Below are 17,169 nucleotides of genomic sequence, written 5' to 3'. Positions count from 1 at the left end.
TGCATTTAATGGGATAGACCTTGGTTCAGGGAGATAACTATTTTTGTTATTTTACTTTTTTCTTTAAATCAGTGATGCTTTTGTAAAAGGAAAATTCATCAATGTATTTTAAGGTTTTACGTGAAACGGATCGGAAATATTCTAAGTAACCTAGAAGCTTCGCCTATATTTATGAAAATGGTTGACACAAACGTCTGATGATTTTATGAGTTATTTCCCTTAACCTAAAGAGTCAATGCTTATGTTGTGCTATAACACCACTCTGCCTGATTAGGAGAAACGTTGAGTGATTATCATAACCTCGCCGCATTCTTTGACCTAAGCAAAATTTATAACCTGTAATTCAGTGGTTGTCGTTTGATGCACTCTGTCATATTTGTTTTTAGTATGCAAGTCATAGGTATTACTACCCGGCGATGGAACCGGCGGAAGCGTACACTCATTGTGTAAAGTTTTATCGTTTAGAAGACCGAGATGCACCATAGATATAAGAAGATGTCCTATAAATGCCAATGAGACAACTCTCCATCCAAGTCAAAATTTATAAAAACAAACCATTATAGGTATACAACACGGAGCCTTGGCTCACACCGCACAGCAAGCTTTACAGGACCCAAAAAATGACAAGTGTTAAACCATTCAAACGGTGAAAACAATGGTCTTTTCTATATAAAAAAAAAACAAAAAAAAAAAACGAGAAATGAGAAACACGTATGAACCACATCAACAAACAACTATTGAACATCAAAATCCTGAATTAGGACAAGTGCAATTACTTGCAGCGGGTATAAACGTTTTAATGGTACCAAACCTTCACCCTTAACTCTCATCACAACATAGAATGACACACTATAAAATATCTATGAAAAATGTTTGACTCAATCAGAAGACATACCTTGTATATATGATGATACCTTATGTTAAGAAATTTTCCGTCTCTGGTATATCCACTGTTCTTGATCCCATTTTCATGGTTCAACGACTGCTTGAAATAATACAGTTTTTTTGTCATGTGAATATTTTACTTACAATTAGTAGAAGGATGCATTTGTAACTATATTTATTATACTTCACGTTAAAATGCCATCTTTTGATTAGCTAATGCGAGGGTGCTAATTTACTCTATCACATGGCTGAGCAGGTGACAATTTTTTTTAAATGTTACCCTCTCGTCGAGACCAATCAAAAATCGATAATTTAAAGGACGTAGATGGGGCATAAAACCCTTTTCAGTATGAAAATAACTAGAGGCTCTAAAGAGCCTGTGTCGCTCACCTTGGTCTATGTGCATATTAAACAAAGGACACAGATTGATTCATGACAAAATTTTGTTTTGGTGATGGTGATGTGTTTGTAGATCTTACTTTACTGAACATTCTTGCTACTTACAATTTTCTCTATCTGAAATAAACTTTAGATACAGAGGAAAATATTTTGTAAAAATTTTCAAATATTTACCAAATTAATGAAAATTGTTAAAAATTGACTATAAAAGGCAATAACTCCTTAAGGGGTCAACTGACCATTTTGGTCATGCTGACTTATTTTTAGATCTTACTTTGCTGAACATTATTGCTGTTTACAGTTTATCTCTATCTATAGTAGTATTCAAGATAATAACCAAAAACGGCAAAATTTCTTTAAAAATTACCAATTGGGGGCAGCAACCCAACAACCAGTTGTCCAATTCATCTGAAAGTTTCAGGTCAGAGAGATATTGACTTGATCAACAATTTAACCCCTTGTCAGATTTGCTCGAAATGCTTTGGTTCCAAAGTTATAATCCAAAATCTACATTTTATCCCTGTGTTCTATTTTTATCCATGACAGCCATCTGGATTGGTTGGCTGGGTCACCGTCCGCACACATTTTTTAAACTAGATACCCTAATAATGGTTTCGGCTAAGTTTGGTTGAATTTGACCAAGTACTTTCAGAGAAGATTTTTGTAAAAGATAACAAAAAATTAAAAATTGATAAAAAATATTATAAAGGGCAATAACTCCTTTAGGGGTCAACTGACCATTTTGGTCATGTTGACTTATTTGTAGATCTTACTTTGCTGAACATTATTGCTGTTTACAATTTATCTCTATCTATAATAATATTCAAGATAATAACCAAAAACGGCAAAATTCTCTTAAATTACCAATTCAGGGGCAGCAACCCATTTACCGGTTGTCCGATTCATCTGAAAATTTCAGGGCAGATAGATCTTGACCTGATTAACATATTTGCTCTAAATGCTTTGGTTTCAGAGTTATAAGCCAAAATCTACATTTTACCCCTATGTTCTATGTTTAGCCATGGCGGCCATCTTGGTTGGTTGGCCGGGTCAACGGACACATTTTTTAAACTAGATACCCTAGTGATGATTATGGCCAAGTTTGGTTGAATTTGGCCCATTAGTTTCAGAGGAGAAGATTTGTGTAAAAGTTACCGACGACGGACGACGGACGCCAAGTGATGGAAAAAGCTCACTTGGCCCTTTGGGCCAGGTGAACTAAAAATGTACATATACTTTTATATTGTAAAAATATGAGAATCGCCCAATTTAGAGATAATTACCTGAATGTCTCCTATTTATTACGCCCGTGCTTTTTTCAAGGGGGTCATCCGCGTGCCAGGTTAAAAGAAATTGCAAAATTTCACGCTTTATAACGCCAAAAGGTAAAATCCATCTTTTATTCTTTGTAGAATCGGCTGTTTGTAATATTTACATTAATAGCGAGCAGATGCCTTTAATTACTTTTCAATATGTCTGACATGAAGCGTAATTATATAATGTGCTGCAAGCAGTGAAAATGTAAAGGTATGTCATTCGAGGGTCAAGAGGGGAGTCTTATATTTACAAAAAAGTGAACGTGGAAAAGAGCAACATTTTGGAAGTGCCATTATCCATGTCGAACTTCGCAATGGCAAATACGAAAACTACATTGAATGAGAAAATTTGATGACCTTGAATCCAACCAAACACCCGGTGCTCCGGAAGGGTAGACACTTCTCGTTTTACATATTGCACCCGTCTAATCAATATCAACTTTGCATTTGGGAGCTGCAGCCTAGTTTTGGAAACATCTGACCTAATTTTATAAACTCGAAATTTACATTCAAAGTGTACCATTTAAATCGTACCAGCTTACCACGTGTTTCAGTGGCGGGTCCGGGGGAAAAGGGGGGGGGGGGGGTCCGGGGGTTGGAACCCTTCTTGTTTTGTACGATCAATGCATTTAAATGGGGACATATAGTTGAAACTTCCCTCCCTTTTTTTCTCCTGGGTTGGGAACTCCCTTTTAAAAATGGCTGGACCCGCCCCTGTGTTTCTAATAATGCTTTTATTAGAATTTACGTCTACGAAAAAAAGTTTGAAAACCCGCACATAAATTAAAGCAAAAATGGGTTAAATTTCGTAAATCGACTTAAAAAGACAAATCAAAGGAGAAAATAAAAATCGAAGAAATCGCATAAACATCAAAGGCAGTGAGATATGTTGAAAACTTCCCCCACCATGCAAATCACATGCACTTAGTCAAACTGTCATCATCGGGAATATAATTATATATGAAACTACTTTCCTGGTATCTAGATCACGAAAACAGGACGCAAGTGAGGTTAGATATAAAAATATTAGACAGAACGATACACCAAAACCAAAACCAAACAGCCATAACGGAAACCGATTAGTGTCAGGGTGGAGTTTTATTTTAAGTCGTTATAACGACTTAGCTAATTTGTTATAACGTCATAGCTAATCTAACTCGTTACACTCTGCCTGTTTTAACAAGATAAATATGTTAATTCGTTATAACAACTTAGCTATAAGTCGTTATTACGGCTTAAAAATAAAACTCCACCCTGACATTAACCAGTTTCTGTAGTACGACCGTACTGTTCTACGTCAACTTTCCTTAGAGTTTTAACTTTAATTTGGGCGTAGTTTTAGTCGAACCTGCAGGGTACAAATCAATGTCCATAAAAATGATTGGATCTAAAAGTTACATCTGGATTTAATCATCGACTTTAAAAAAATTAACGGTGGTGTCGTGGTAGCGTATTCATCTCGAGTGCGATATATAGTTCTTGGTTAAACCAAATACTACTACTTGGAAATTGGTATTGCTAATTCGTCGCTAAGCACGTGTATTTTGAAGTAAGGTTAAAAGGCTGATGTGCTTGGAAATGTGTTTTATTAGATGACATGCCTTCCTGCGGACTGATAACTTGTAAAATAGCACGTTCGATCCTCAGGTTCGATCAGCCTGTCGTTCGAATACAATTAAAGCAGAGTGAATTTCCATATCATGATTGTTCTCGTCCCGAATATGCATTTAGTTTGCAATTGCCACTGGACGTTAAACAGCTAGCCATTCATCCAGACATCAAAAAATATTCTACAAGTCTAACATAAAAACGCGAATTCATTGGTATTTTTTTTAAAGTTGTTTCCTAACTATTTTTAGTTCTTGTCTGTCAAGCAAACCTGATAACCACACACTCTGCCTGACATTAGCAGCATTTATTGGCCACAGACCACAATTAATACCTCTATCAGTTCTTTATAACTTTTTGTCTCATTAAAAAAATTGCACCGAATCTTTTTGTCAAATTTTTTGTGTGTGTAATGTATAGTACTAGTCCAAAAATATATCCAAAATTCAGAAAGATTGCAGTCACACATCCTACAAATTTAGCCAATACACATCCATACCCCTATCGACAAGTCAAGAGATGTTCCGAAAACTGTAAATATTACCTTTTTGCACTTGGCCTAATCACTCATTCCAAATCAAAATCAGTTAAAATACATCATCCAAAAATTTATTTCACCTCTCTTCTTTCATTTCCAAAAAAAAAATAATCTAAGAAATGAGTGAGGAAGGGAAAGAAAAAAAATTAAGGAAAAATACACTCTAATTAAAAGGAACTATATACAACGAAAAGCGGGGTCATTAATGAGGGCCCTCATGGGGTTTTTGATTATGTGATTACTTGGCCGTTTTTTTAATGATTATTTGATTATTAAGCCAAATATTTCATGATTATTTGATTACCTAGGACTGTATTTTTAGTTTATGATTATTTGATTACTAAAGATAAGCAAATATTTAATGATTATGTGATTATATTGGCAAAAAAATGGTGATTATGTGATTACTAGGACCCCCCCATGAGGGGCCTCATTAATTGTGGACTTGGGCCTATTGCTTCACTTCTCATTAGCAGGTGGGAGACCGAGTTGACTATGTTCTATAAAATTATCTCATGTATACTTACTTCAATAGATTCATAATTGCAGATGTAGCTGAAGAGATTACTTAATGAATACCGGGTTTTCCTTTGAATTCATTTTTCATTATTGGAATATGGAATTGATATTAATAATGGCATATTTTCGTTTCTATATGATTCAGAAAATTTGTTATCCAAATTATTGTCAGAATAGTGTCAAAAGGGGGGCGAATAAGGGTCGATTGCATCGCGTATATTAAGAACATCCCGTCGCCTACCTCCGGTTAAATACGAGCAGACGATATTGAAGCTTAGCAGACGATATTAAAGATGAGCAGACAATAGTAGCTCTTCCAAAATTTTCAAGTTATTTGCATAAGATGCCAAACAATGTAAACAAAGCTATCGACCCACTACAAAAGTTTGTTTACAGATCAAAGTTCTGCATACAATTTATCATTTTAGAGCGCGAGCCTTTAACAGCAGACAACGAGAACCATTATTAATTGATTCGACAAATGGAAATTTGATTAAAACTTCAAATATTGATGGAATAACATTAGTTTGTCTATTATGATGGTTTAATGGGTGTTCAGATTTATTCAACGCGGCGATATGTGTTAGGCGCTGAAAATTCTTTCATCGTGTTTTTATAGAGAGCAGTGAAATATGCGATGAAAATATAATTATGCGATGTTAACTGAACTTAAATCTATCTTCATCAAAGAAAAATCAGAGATAAAAATCAATATTTTCACATTTTAGCTGCTAATTATTGAGATCGTGTTAAATTTAAGTCTAAGTGGTGTAGATTTCGCACGAGGAGATATTTAGAAAGATATGTGTGGGATGTACGTGTGAAATAAACAACATGAAAGAGGGAGTGTAATGTCAGATAGATATAGATATACATGCAGGTACGTACAAATGTAGGTATTTTTATCTATCAGTTAGTTCTTAAGAGCTGCATTATTTATACATTTCAAAAAATTACCTTCACCAAAAACCACTTCATTGAAAGTTTATGCTTCTTCAAGTATGAAAAAGAATATTTACATATCTACTTATTAATAGTCATTAATTCATTGTTATTTTTTGTTATTTATTTAAAAATGGTTGTTGTCGATAACAAGATATATAGGTTATAGAAAAAATAACCTTACTGTCAGCTTCAATTAAAATTGACCATCTGAGTCAGCTCTAACTATTATTTTTGCAGTAACCATGGTAACTAATGTGATATAAAGGGAACCACCATTTAACTTCAATTAAGGGGGGTATGTTTTTTTCCTGCAAAAAATCTGATCCCCAATTTGAGGAAAAAAATATTGTGCAAAAAACAATTTCTGACAGACAAAAAAAAACATACCCCCCTTTTTTTTTAGTTAAATGTTTGCTCCCTTAGTTTCAAACACAAAAGAAATAATAATGCATGACTTCCATGAAATACTCGCTGCAGCAGCTAAACGTATATTATCGGTCTTCCAACTGTCTATTTCACTCTGCTCAGCTCTAGGTAGGACTTTGGATATAGGGTATACAAAAAATGGATCTGATAAAAAAATGATAAAAAATGGGACGAAGGAAAAAAATTCCAAAAAAGCTGGATTTTGAAAATAGGCACCCCCATGTCACCCTCCTCAACTATAAACAAATCATTAACAGTTTAATAAACATATGTGTCTAAACTGGAAAATGAAACAAATTAAAGAACAGCTACAAGGATGCATTGAGATCGAATCTTAAGACAGTAAACTAAAATAACATACTTGATATACATCTACAACGTTATTAAACGATAGTAAAGCACAGCGCGTGTTGCGTGAATAACTTTAACGCTTATTGCCAAACGTTTGGAACATGTGGAATATCATACACATAAAAATATTATGGAGCATAGAATAACAATTAAAAACCAATACAGTGTAACCTGTGTAATCCGACACACTGGGGTTACTGAAAAAATGTCGGATTAAGCAGGGTGTCTGAATACTCATGTTTTTTTCTGCAAGGATAGGCATAATTTGGACCATTGAAATGTGTCGGTTAAAGCAGCATGTTGGAATACTCAGGTGTCGAATTAGACAGGTTACACTGTACAAGAAAAACTGTCAAGAATTAGATTATAAAGTTGAAGGAGCATTAGCTACGATCTAAACAAGAAAATAAAATTCGAATATTTTTGTTTCAGTATAAATAAAAGCGGAATTTTGAAATCATAGTTCGCTATAAGCAATCAGTTTAGCTAATCAATATAGCTCCGAAATATCGCTGATGTTTGGTTAACATGAACGTCGGCAGTCTTCGGAGGTCATCTAAATGGTTATTCAGATGAAATCTGTACTAAAATACACACGAGATGCTAATAAATATTACCCGAGTCAATGCATTTCTAATTGTTTATTTTAGACTTTTTATAATTTGGATTTACGTTTTAGTATGCTATGAATTCTTTTTTTAGAATTACAGTCAAGTCGATTTACATGAACGTGGCAGCTTATGCCCCTTAAATGGGGTCAATAAAAAAAACAATATTTTGAAAGCCAATACCATTTGGGATTGTATGTAGCAGATAAAAATATCACTCCCCTTTTCCATAGAAAATTATACTTTTAAAAACAATCAAAGTAACCAGCTGATCGATCTTTCAAATAGTAAGCCTGATAGTAAATGTCCCAATTGCGTTTTTTTTAATTCTTTTAAAGTCCAGTTACTGGAAATTCATTTCAAATTAGTACAAAAATAATTAAACTCAATATCAGTTGATACTTTTACTTGTAATGATTTAGGATTGATTGTTGGTTGCTTAACGTCCAATGGCAAATATTTCATGCATATTCAGGACGAGAACAAGTTCACAATAAATACTATAGGTAGGTATTGTCATAAAAGAGGCCATCAGGGATGATGGTCTGGGAAATTTGGACTGCCACAGGAAAATGATGGTATATTGGATAGGGACAGAAATTTTGCCTTGCAACAAGCCACCTACGGGCCCTCAAAGAGTTGTTGCAAGGGTTCTTAACGTGCAAAGAGCGTGGCACTCTCTTTACACTAATGATTGAGGATTATCAGTATATTGTTGTGAACAAACAAATAACAATGGTCTGTATCCAAATGTTGATCTATACCGAGACGAGTACCTTATCTCTTTCTGACTACCCAAAGAAAATAATACGGTTTTGTAAAAGACTAAAATTGAGAATGGAAATGGGGAATATGTCAAAGAGACAACAACCCGACCGACTGTCTTTCACAAAACTTAAAAACCAGCGGAAGTCTGGTCCAGATACACCTTATGAACTTGAATTTATGTTTTGGAATTTTTTTCTGATTGTAATCGTGACCCCCCCCCCCTTTTTTTCTTTCCCCCCCCCTTTTTCGAATCGTGTTCCCCAGCATGCTACCATTGGTCAATCTCCTCAGAAGTTCTTCGCTTCAGTTGTATCTATTGTCTTCGAGTCAAATAAGAATCCCATACTAGCCTATACAGTGTATGTGTAGTACACAATCTAATTAATGATTTTCACCGATGAAAAGCATATCATAATTTCATAATTAACTTTAGATTTATACCATTGAAATACTTCACCACAATCGAATATAAAATTTACATCGATGACACACTTTGTCGCACTTTTCTTGTAAAGATCATTATCTGTGTATGCTACATTCTAAACGACAGTAGGGCGTCGTACGTAGGACGCCGAGGGAAAAACCAGCATAGTATATAAACTTACTAAAATTGTTTATACATTTAAAACTTATAAGTAACGCACATTACCACAAACAAGTATAATACAAAATATGCACTCAAAAATTAAAACCAAGAAAATATTATTGCTTTTATTCGGTAAATGGTAATTGTTTGAATATGTATGTAATACTAGCCACTGGACATTTAACAAATACATAAAATTCATTTATTTTATAAATTCCCAAATATGACAAGATAAGATCCAATTTGTCCAATTCATAAAACTTAATCAACTTTCTTAGGATATAAATTACATGTTGCGTATTTTAGATATTATTCGTACAATATATACAATCATATAAAAAGAAGTGGTATGATTGCCAAAACTCTCAATAAGAGACAAAATGACAAAAGAAATATAAGCTATATGTCACCGTACGGTCTTCAACAATGAGCAAGGTCCATACCACAAAAAGGCCCCGAAATAAAAAATGTCACAAAATTTAAACGAGAAAACTAACGGCCTAATTAGTGTACAAAAAATGACCGAAACGACAGGCTCCTGACTTGGGACAGGAACATACATACAGTATGTGTCGGGGTTAAACATGTTAGATAGATACAAATAGAAATACATCTAATGAAAACACAAATAGGACATGGCTTGGTACTTATACATGTTGAGTATCATATCCGGCATATGGGGTTCAATGACACTCTCGCAAGTGGTTAGTTTGTCAAATAAAGCGGAAACAAATAGATAATTTTATCTATTCATGACACAATATAACTACATGAACATGTACAAATTGAGTCAAAAGGGCAACGTTTTTATTGATGTTCTTCATCTCAAAGTCACAAAGAAACAATCTTTTATTAAATAAACCATACCAATACCAGTTCTATTTGCTTATCTATTAAGGTGGTACCTAACACTACAGGGAGATAACTCTATAAAGTCAGCTGAACGTTTTAAATACGTTGTGTTGTAAAAGGAATATTAAGCTTCTCAATTATCAAAATTGGTGTTTGTCAAACTGCTATATAACCAGTGTAATTTTTCTGATATAATGGTTGGTTCAAAATTTTTGTATTTTTGTTAAAGGGTCAAAGTAAACACTTTGTCAAAATTTTATGAAAATTAAACGAGCCAAATTAATTTTAGTTTAAGTGTTAGGTACCACCTTAATGACATAAAACCACTACATGAATAAATAATGGCAACAGTAGTATCCGCTGTTCGAAAGTCATGAACATGTAGAAAACCGATTCAAATGGCCCGGGCGACGTTGAATGAACAATACCTATACGAGTAATGCTAATATCGTACAAAAATAATGCTGCAAGTGTCACTGTTGAAGGTAATTATGCTCAGAACAATAGGGATACTTATAACATACTAACATGAAAAAAAGGAACAACCAGAGTACATTTATTTTAATGTAATGTGCCTGTCCCAAGTCAGGAGACTGGTGTTCGGCTCATTCAGTGATTGTCTTTGCTCTATGTCTGTCATAATTGTTTTTTCGTTTGTTGTTTTAAGGAACTACCATTTGATTTTTATGGGGTGGGGTGGGGGGGGGGGGGGGTGGGAGCTGGGATGAAATTTGAAAATTATAGGCAGGACAGGAGTTTTGAGTAAAAGAAAAGGCAAGATGAGCAAATTGGTAAAAAAAGAAGGCAGGATGACAATTTGTGTAAAAAAAAGCAGGACAACATTTTTCCTTCTAGCCCCCCCCCCCTAAAAATCAAATGGTTGCTCCCTTACTATAACTTGGGCTGTTGGTTTTCTCAATTGAACTGTTTCATTTTTTTCCTGTCGCGGCCTTTTATGGCCGACTATACGGTATGGGGTTTTTCTGATTGTTGAAAGCAGAACAAGTGCCTATAATTGCATTATTTGAACTTTGGTGGATAATTGTCTCACTGGCTATGATACTAAATCTTCAAAAAAAAATATAAGGGACGACATCAAAAGATCGATGTAGGATAAAAAACTTAAATAGAATAGTTTGGGGGTGGGGGTCAACATTGCTGCAAGTTTTGTTAATCTAAAATCGATTTTACATATATCCCTATTGGTCAATCAATTTTTCCAAAATCAAGTTAAGAGGGGGTTGTGGGGGTCATTTTTTTTTTTATTCTTCATTGAACTTTTGATGTCGTCCCTAACATACAACAGCAATGTTCATTGCAATCAAATAGATATTATATACAACAGGAACACTAGGCACATAGATGATTTGCATTTTATTTAATAAGAATAACATATAGATTGTAAACGTGCCGTTCAACAGAATCGAATGGAGCATAAAAAAAGACATCCAGATGCAGGATTTTCTCGCTACGTTGAAGACCCATTGATGACCTTCGGCTGTTATCTGCTCTTGATCCGTTTGTTGTCTCTTTGGCACATTCCCCATTCCCATTCTCAAGTTTATTACTTACATAATGAGTGTTCAGAGCATAGACTCACATTAGTCTTACGACAGGACCGAATGAATCTAACCTACAACCTGAAAGCTAAAAAAATCATAACAGGAATGCTTTATAGGTCATTATCATACTTATAACCGAAATATTCCGAGCATAACTACATTCTATACATGACTGCTCCTACCATATTTAACTTATATTGAAATATAATGACCACAGTTACATTCAACAGGGACCATAACGTCATTAGAAATAAATAAAGGACTAGCAAAAGTATGTGTCGACATATCACCATTGCTAGAAAAGAGGGACGAAAGATACCAGAAGAATAGTCAAACTCATATATTGAAAATAAACTGACAACGCCAAAACATGTTTGAATAGGCAAAAGCACAACCCTTCTTGGTACTATAAGCACATCACATAAGTGTCACTAAATGAATGCTACTGACGAACTGACATATGAATACCTACAAACATAATTATCATCTTCATAGATAAATGATAAATCACAGCCAGCTGAAGCCCGCCTCCGTGTGCGGATTTTCTCGCGGTGTTGGTGACTCATTGGTAGCTTTCGGTTGTTTTCTGCTCTGTGGTTTGGTTGTTGTATTTTCATTGGCGGATCCAAGGGGGGGGGTCCGGGGGTTGGAACCCCCTTTTTTTGGTCGATCAATGCATTTGAATGGGAGCATATAGTTGGAACCCCCCTTTTACTCTGGTTTGGGATCCCCCCTTTTTTAAATGGCTGGATCCGCGTCGCCCCTGATCTTTGACACATTCCCAATTTCCATTCTCAGTTTTATTTTATACATTTCAACAAAATTAAAAAAAGAATTGATCAACAACTGAAAACTAAACCGCTCGATAATGGCGATAATAAGATTGAGAATGGAAATAGTTTATGCTTCACATAATATTTCAATATCATTTATTAAAACTCACAAGGCGACAATTGATGGGTTAATGTTTGACTAAATTATTTTAATCAACTCGGGGGATTATACAATATAAAAACAAATGTTTCACCTTTACGTCTGAGTTCGTCCCGTCATTATTCAAATTAAGTCATGTACAAAAAAAAAGCAACAAAAAAAAAACAAGGATTTTATCATTTATAAAAATTGGTTTGTTATTCCGTCTTTAGTTTTCAATATTCTTAAATAAATTACCTTTTCATTTTATATAGAATTGAATGCACGATATACAATTATGTGACAACGGGGTTAAGAAAACTAAAATCGTCAAACTCGGATTAAAGTAAATGTTTTTGTTTTGCAGATTAGGCACACATCGTGCACCGGAAGTATGAGATACTACAAAAGGACATAAATTGTGTACAACATACCCGGACACAGTTTTCAAACATTAGTAATCAGGAAGATTTTAGTTAGTTTGAACTCTTAAAGTACAAAATTGCCATTCATTAACCAGCAACTTACGTAAATTCGACGTACACAAAATGAATATATAGCAGCTGCAATCACAACCTCTTTATTTTCTACTTTGGAATGTGTTTAAATATTCTTACAACTGTTTTCATCATTTCGCATACATCAAAAACGTCTGACGATATTCTCTATGTAATGTTTTGTTGTTTGTTTGTGTTAAAGGGTTCCAAAAATAACTATAGATGTACAAAGGACAAAGACATTAGTACCTAAACACGTTCCCTTCAAATGTGTAAATCAGCTAAAGTAATTGTTGTTGTTTTTGCCAGATATTAAAGTCATTGAACATCACGTAAACAATTCGAAGTGTACGTTCAATCGCGATTGGTTCGTCAAATGTATTTTGCATCTGATTATAGACTACCGGAAATATAATATCTGAGTGATTCAGACAATGCAATCTGTTCACCAATTGAAAGTATAAACAATTGCTACTAATGACATTGGCGTGTGATTAAACAAAAACAAATATAAGTGAAATTTCTCGGGACAATGCTCGTAACAGTTCTCGTGACAGTTCCAGTGTGATGTTGACTTTATGAAATAATGAAGAAAATGAATTATTCGATTTTATATTTGAATTCATCATTGAAAAGTGTGGACAGCAATTTAACAGAAACGCTTTCACTCTCGGAACTAAATTCACAGGAAGTATTCAAACGTTTGCCTGTTATTGTTTTTATTTCCATTTTGATACTTATGGGAACAATTGGAAATTTACACGTGCTTTATATTTACTACCGGAAGTTTAATCGTTCAACTTACAGGAATTTTGTGTTAACGTTAGCGGCCATTGATATCGTCAGTTGTACAATTTCTATGCCGTTTGAAATATACGATGAATTATATCCTTATCTGTTCCAAGCAAACGTTGCTTGTAAGGTTTTCCGGTTTATAAATTTTACACTAGCTATTGCAACAGGATTAATGCTGGTGGTAATATCATCCGAAAGATATCGACGAATCTGTCGACCATTCGGAAGTCAGTTAACAGAGAAACAATCAATTTATGCAATGATAGGAATCATCATATGTGCTTCCGGTGCATCACTTCCGGCGTTGTACGTATACGGAATAAAGACTACGCAGATACCGGGATATGATTCTGTTGGAACAGAATGCACATGGGGCGATCATATTGAAGTGTATGTTGGATATATTTTCTATGGTGAAACATTGATGACGGTCATTGGGTGTATGATCGCTCTTGTTGTGATCTATAGCATAGTTGGGAAATATTTGTGGGACCATGCTCACAAAATGTCAAAAAACATGCGCACAAAATATCAAATGAAGGAACCGATAAAACTCGACGTCATAGAAGAGGAAACTGCCGACCAGATCCGAAGGGCACGGGACTCTTTCCGTTCGATTAAGCAAAGTAACGAAAATGGTACGGCTGCTACAAAAGATGAAATGAAACACAATAAGTTAAACAAAAAAGCAAGAAAACTTGAGTTACCTATTATAAATATAAAACAAAACTCGGATGCACCAACATCGTCTGGGAACACATCACCAAACCATATACCAAAAACAAGTCCTAACTGGAAAGGACAGAAAAAATTACAAACCCGCGACATGAAAGGATTAAAAAAAGCGTTTAAAAACGTAACTGGTCGCCCGGCCGGGGCGAATCCATTATTATCTAAACCGGAAAAGAGTGTTCCTGACCGAGAAAAACGCATCACTATAGTGCTTTTTACAATCACAGTTTTGTTTATTGTTAGTTTTCTGCCTTACATTGTAATACTGATATTATATAGTGCGGATGAGTCTTATGAGAAAAGTATGACTACCGTAGAACATGCTGTTTATTTAATAGGATTAAGACTTTATATGATAAACAATGTAGCTAATCCTTTTTTATATTCCAGTTTTGACTCTAAATTTAAAAAACATTTGATGGAAATTTATTCGTTTTTAAGCGTATTGATTTAAGATTAAGAATAAAACATTGTATAAAACTGGTTTTCGTTTTTATCAAAAGCATTTCAATTATAACATTGTCAATCTGAATAACGTTGAAATCGTTTCAGTTATTTATATTGTTGTCTTGTTCTTGGAAAAAAAAAATAACTGAACATTATTTTCTTGTTTTATTTTAATATTTTAAATAAAGGGAATGTGGGGTGGACTTCGAAATAGATAGACCCACAATTCAACAACACCTATCCTATATATCCGTCCGTGCTAGACCTTATAATTGGTAGTCAAATTTGTTATAAAAAAAAAGACTTCGTCGAGGAAAAGGGAGTCATAGCAATTTATCCTTTGTCAGTGTGATTGTTTATCAATGTCCAGCGGGGAATGTAAAAGTATATAAATTATAAATAGCCAAAAATGACAAATTGTCACTGCTGATTTAGTCAGGGATGATTAGAAGTTCGTTGTTTCGAATTAATTGTTTAGATGACTAGTTGATATGGAAGCTGAAAAAAAAAATGATTACATTTATATAGCATGATATTCAATAGCAATTTATCCTTTGTCAATGTGATTGTTTATCAATGTCCAGCGGGGAATGTAAAAGTATATAAATTATAAATAGCCAAAAATGACAAATTGTCACTGCTGATTTAGTCAGGGATGATTAGAAGTTCGTTGTTTCGAATTAATTGTTTAGATCACTAGTTGATATGGAAGCTGAAAAAAAATGATCACATTTATATAGTATGATATTTAATAGCAATTTATCCTTTGTCAGTGTGATTGTTTATCAATATCCAGCGGGGAATCTCTTCGTCATTATTATAATAAAAACATGCTATAAGATGCTTATCCCTCGACCGACCAAGGTGCATGTCACTCTTTAAGCTTACAGCAAATACCAACTTTGCTCAGGGTATAGGTTCAGCAAAAACAATTTTAATGTCTTTCAATTTACCACGACAGGGATCGAACTCACTAAAATTAATCCTCGGTTCAAGGTGAGAAGCAATCCACCAGAACACCAAGACAACAAAAATATACTTCGTAAGTGAACAAGGTACTTCGTCTTGGGTGAATTTGTTTCCCTTCCTGAGTAATTATCGCATACAATACCTTCAAGTGCTGTATGTTTATATTATCAAGGTGCCATATATTTGTCTACAAAACTAACATATAAATTACATTATATATATATCATATAGGCAGTCACGAAATAAGACAAACATATACTCAGCCAACGACGGCTTTTGGGACACTATATACTATCATACATTTTCTACACTATTTGAAACCCGAAATAAGGAGATTGGTATGATTGCCAATAAGACAACTCTTCGCAAGATACCAACTGACACGAACATTAACAGCTATAGTTCACCATACGGCCTTAAACAATGAGTAAAACCCATATGATTAACTCATATATATACTGTGCAGCACTGACCACGTAATCAAGCATGCCTTTCTACTTTTATATAATTTAATTTGGGGTGTAACGTGTCTTCTGAGTGTTTTGTCTATCAGCTCATAAACCTTATTTTGTCATGTGACTATCAAGTCATCAACGTTTTTTCTTGATTTACTCCGGCGTAAGATGGAATTTAGAATTAAATTATAAGGAATGGCTGTAATATTTTTTCTGTCTTTTCGAAATAACATTTTCCACACTGGCTTTTTTAAATAGTTTTCAGTTAAAATTTGATACTATAAGTAATCAAAAAGGGTCATTTACATCAAATATTTGTAAGACACAGAGTCCAGATACATAACCCTTATAAAACTAACGCAAATGTTAGCTAAAAAATGTGTGTATAATTATTCTAGTAATTCAAATCACTGCAAGGGTTTGTATACATGCCGAGAGTCCGGCCGAAAAGGGGGGGGGGGTCTCATCTCTTTAATATTTATTTTACCATTTTTCTGTTCTTCATTCACTTTGTCTATTATTCCCTATTCTTTTTCCTCTTCCGATTTTGTAACCTAAAACTTTTTTTGTAAAGTCTATTTTTCTCTTACCAGACGCTCATGCATAATAGAGTAAATTGTTTTCTTTATGCAAATCGCCAGAGTTTCGTAAGATAACGATGAACAACTCTGTATTAAGTTTGGAACAAAAAACTCAGGAAATGGTATTGTATCGAGTTTATGTCGAAGTTGATCTTCCAATTGATTGTTGTTATGAATCAAGAGAATATTAATGTGTTTATTTGTATCAGTTGTCGGTAAACTTGTAAATTAATTTGAAATTTTAGTTCAATTTGAATACAGAGCACGATATATCAATAATACTTGTAACAAAAAACACCTACTTAACTCCGTCATCAGCGTCAAGTGTTTCTTAAGTATCAAATCAACTTCCGCTGACTTCCGAATGAGATGTCTTACTTTCGAATGAGAGGTGTAAAATCTATTGTTTTGTACTTGA

At 34.1% G+C, this 17,169-nt stretch overlaps 1 long non-coding RNA gene across 1 annotated transcript; it reads left to right on the top strand.

Annotated features, from left to right (window-relative positions):
- The first annotated feature begins 5,436 nt into the window (after positions 1-5,436).
- Positions 5,437-14,782, top strand: LOC143058583 (uncharacterized). The gene is made up of 2 exons (XR_012973133.1): positions 5,437-6,145; positions 12,643-14,782. It is a non-coding gene; the product is annotated as an uncharacterized LOC143058583 (long non-coding RNA).
- Positions 14,783-17,169: the final 2,387 nt, after the last annotated feature.

This window comes from Mytilus galloprovincialis, chromosome 14 (assembly GCF_965363235.1).
Source record: "Mytilus galloprovincialis chromosome 14, xbMytGall1.hap1.1, whole genome shotgun sequence".
NCBI classification, from domain to species: domain Eukaryota; kingdom Metazoa; phylum Mollusca; class Bivalvia; order Mytilida; family Mytilidae; genus Mytilus; species Mytilus galloprovincialis.
This window is presented reverse-complemented; position numbering and strand designations above follow the sequence as displayed.